Below are 3,330 nucleotides of genomic sequence, written 5' to 3'. Positions count from 1 at the left end.
CAGAAAAGAAATCTTAGGTATCCACCAATATAAGATATATGATATCTTAAAATTAAACATCTTACATTAAACACCTGTGTTTTCCCTAGAGTACTTGGCAAAAGAGTAAATCCCAAGAAGTATTTGATGAATCAATTAATGTGCCCTACCACAGAACATATCTTTTTTTTTTTTATCACCTCTCACTAAAATCCCAGTGTTGAGACCATAGAAAATTCTCAATAAAAATGTGTGCCTTGATTAATAACATACCAAGTTCAGTTACTCACCGAGCTTCGGAATACTGGAGGCACAATACTGCAGCCATTAAGTTAATGAGGGGCCAAAAATTGTTGCTAATTTCAAATTCTTCTCATGGCTTTCCCTTTTATCAAGCTGAGGGAAGATGGGTTAAAGTCAGATGCTCTGTCTACAGGGTCAAGAACAGATGCCCCAGAATCAGGCACAAGCAGCCACAGAGTCGAGAAAAGCCATTTCATATTCCTCCTCCTTGACCACCATTCACATTTCAAAACATAAGAAGTTTCTCAGCATGTTGGACCCAAGCCGATCAGGTAAACATGCATTCCATTCCAAAAAACCCAGGGTTTTTTGCAGTTTTTTTTTCCTCTTTCTCTTTCTCTTTCTATTCCTAAGTAATTAGACCTGACTCCCATCCTTAGCAAGAAAGTCTGCATTTCACACAAAGTCCTGCAACCAGATGTGTGACCCACGTAGTCAGCAACGTAAGTCGTCGCTTCTCACTTACCATGGAGTTGCACTGGCGCACAGACCAAGGGCTTATTCGGGTCAAGGAGCAGGGCATGACCTTTCCGGTGTAGTCACGCAGGCTCACGCAGTCAGCCTAGCTTGCCTGGTTATCCGTATTGAGTGGCCATCGAAGATCCAGTCCTCACCTTTCTTAACATCTATTATCTTGAGACCTACTGAAAAGGGGAATCAGAGGAAATGGAAGTTTTATTTTATATCTTTCAGAGCAGGCAGTCCATTCTCCTTCAGGAAAGGCAAGTGATAAAAGCAACTTAGAAACTCCGTTCTTTGGGTCTACCGTGGATTTTCAAAGCTAAACATTTCTGGTATGTTCAGAGTACTATACAATTTTGAATTGAAAATGAGACATTATCTAATTCCGACACACTGTTTTATAAATGCAAGGTTCTGGCCTGCATATTTTCATAGGACAAACTGAGAGAAAACAGAGGATTCATTGAGTCAAGAGCCTACGGGCAGGCGGAGAAACAATGCCAAACAGATTTGTCTTGCTGGTCTAGCTACCTTTTTTCTCGTTATCAAATTTCTAATCATTAACTTTAACTTCACTGATGAAATAGCAGAAGAACTGGTAAGAAAAGAAGATTGGTGTTAGGGGAACAGAAAAAAGATAAAATCATTTAAATCCACACATCACAAGAGGACCACTGTGGTTCACTGCAAACACCAAATACAATCATCAACTCTAAGATGTGCTAGGTCCTGGGTATATAAGAAAAAAAAAAAAAAAAGAAGAAGAAGAAGACTGGGAAGTCTCCAGATGACCAAATAGGATTGAACAAACTATTCAGAATGCAGCACAGACAACAAGTCAAAAACCTAAAGTGAAATAAAGATATGTAAAATGAGAACTTCAACATGTCTCTAATATCCCCAAGGGAAAAAATGCAGAAAAAAGGAAGACAGGCAAGTTTTGAAGAGATAATGGATGAAAATTCTCCAGAATTGAAGAAGCACGTGAGTCTTCAGACTGATATGCCACACTACCTACCTGTACAGTACAATGGTAGCAGTATTACAAAGGAAAGAGAAGGAAAGGGGAGGGGTGGGGGGGGAGGGGAGGGGAGGGAAGGACAGGGTAAGAAGCCCCACAGCTAGGCACACCGTATTAAAAATGCAAAACACTGAAGATGAGGAAATCTATTTCTTTAGTAAGAGGAAAATTAAACATAGAAGCAAGAAGATGAGCCAAAGAGCAACACTTAAAGGAAATCAGAGTACCTGATTTATCTGGTCATATTCTTGCAAATGTGAACTGTTCCTTGCCTTATTCTCAGGGCTTAAAGACCAAGAAAAATGGGGGTACAATGGCTTGTGAAATAAAACCATTCCAGTCTATGGAACTCCATAATGGAGCCTAAAGCAGCACCACAGTAGACATATAGGTGAGGACTAAGGGAACGGGGATCAGAGAGGAATTGCACTTAAATTTATGCCCCAAACTCATGTAATTATATCACATCTGCTATTGCATGAGGAGATAGGATGGCCTCAAATGTGCTGTTCCTTTTCAAACCTTGTACCCACTAGTACAAGGGAAAGGATCCTAATAGTAAACAGTAATAAACAAAGTTGAGAGTCAAATCTGGGAAAACACATAGGATTACGGTCGTTTAAGAAAATGTATTTCACTCACTTAGAACATCAGACCCTGCACTAGTTGCACTAATGCCCACAGCAGCGGTGAACCATCTGGCACTAGAGGGAACAAGGCACTGCTGTGTAAGTTCCTCGCTTCCACCCCTGAAGTTGACGGGTCAAAGAGCACAGGATTGAAACTGGCCATAATGATTGGCACAATAAATGATCAGTTCCATAAGACTCAGAGCTGTTTGTTGTCAGCCCTGGTCTGTTCCGTGTCCACATGCTCAGGAAATATTTACTGAGTGAATGAATTAAAGTAATCTGAAACACAAAGGAAGGTATGACGTTAATAGGCAACTTAAATCCCTCTGAAATACGTCATACTCTCTCAAGACAAATTTAAAAACTAAACAAACTAGCCACTGATATTCTGTGCCATCATATTTAAAAGAGGACAGGGTTATAAAAATTTTAGATAATGTTAAATTGAGTTTACTAATTTATGACATGACACTTAAGGGAAAATTCTACCGTTTTCAGGACATGCAAACATATTTTTAAATGAATATTTATAAGGCACCATTCAGTTTTTTGTATACCCTTGCCATTACACTGAAAAGTGACAGAGCAAGGCTTATGTGGGGAATTTTATGTACCCAGCAACCCCACCTATTATGGCACATTCTCCATCTGAGTGTTGCTTCCCACCTCAGAAGCCAAAGGGGCTGGAGACACACTCTTCCTGCCATCCTGGGAGCCTGAGTGTAAGCTACAATCCAGGCTTGACCAACTGGGTATTTCCAACTAGGGCTTCGAAAGATGCAGGGAGCTGAGAAGCTACGGGTGACAAAAGTCAGCATCAGCAGTTGCTCAACAGAGATAGATGTGGAGTCCAGTGGCAGCAGCTTTGTGTGTCCTGTGTTGAACAGTCTGGCAGAGACAATACAACCACAGCCTTGGTGTCCACTACGGGCA

The 3,330-nt window shown here is 40.7% G+C and overlaps 1 long non-coding RNA gene across 1 annotated transcript; it reads right to left on the bottom strand.

The window, feature by feature from the left end:
• Positions 1–202: 202 nt before the first annotated feature.
• On the bottom strand, positions 203–919 carry LOC130542099 (uncharacterized). Its single transcript, XR_008956408.1, has 2 exons — positions 749–919; positions 203–375 (listed from the first exon to the last, which is right to left on the bottom strand). It is a non-coding gene; the product is annotated as an uncharacterized LOC130542099 (long non-coding RNA).
• Positions 920–3,330: the final 2,411 nt, after the last annotated feature.

Source organism: Ursus arctos, unplaced genomic scaffold, assembly GCF_023065955.2.
Source record: "Ursus arctos isolate Adak ecotype North America unplaced genomic scaffold, UrsArc2.0 scaffold_3, whole genome shotgun sequence".
Classification (NCBI taxonomy): domain Eukaryota; kingdom Metazoa; phylum Chordata; class Mammalia; order Carnivora; family Ursidae; genus Ursus; species Ursus arctos.
Note: the sequence above shows the minus strand (reverse complement) of the source record. Positions and strands in the feature narration are given on the sequence as shown.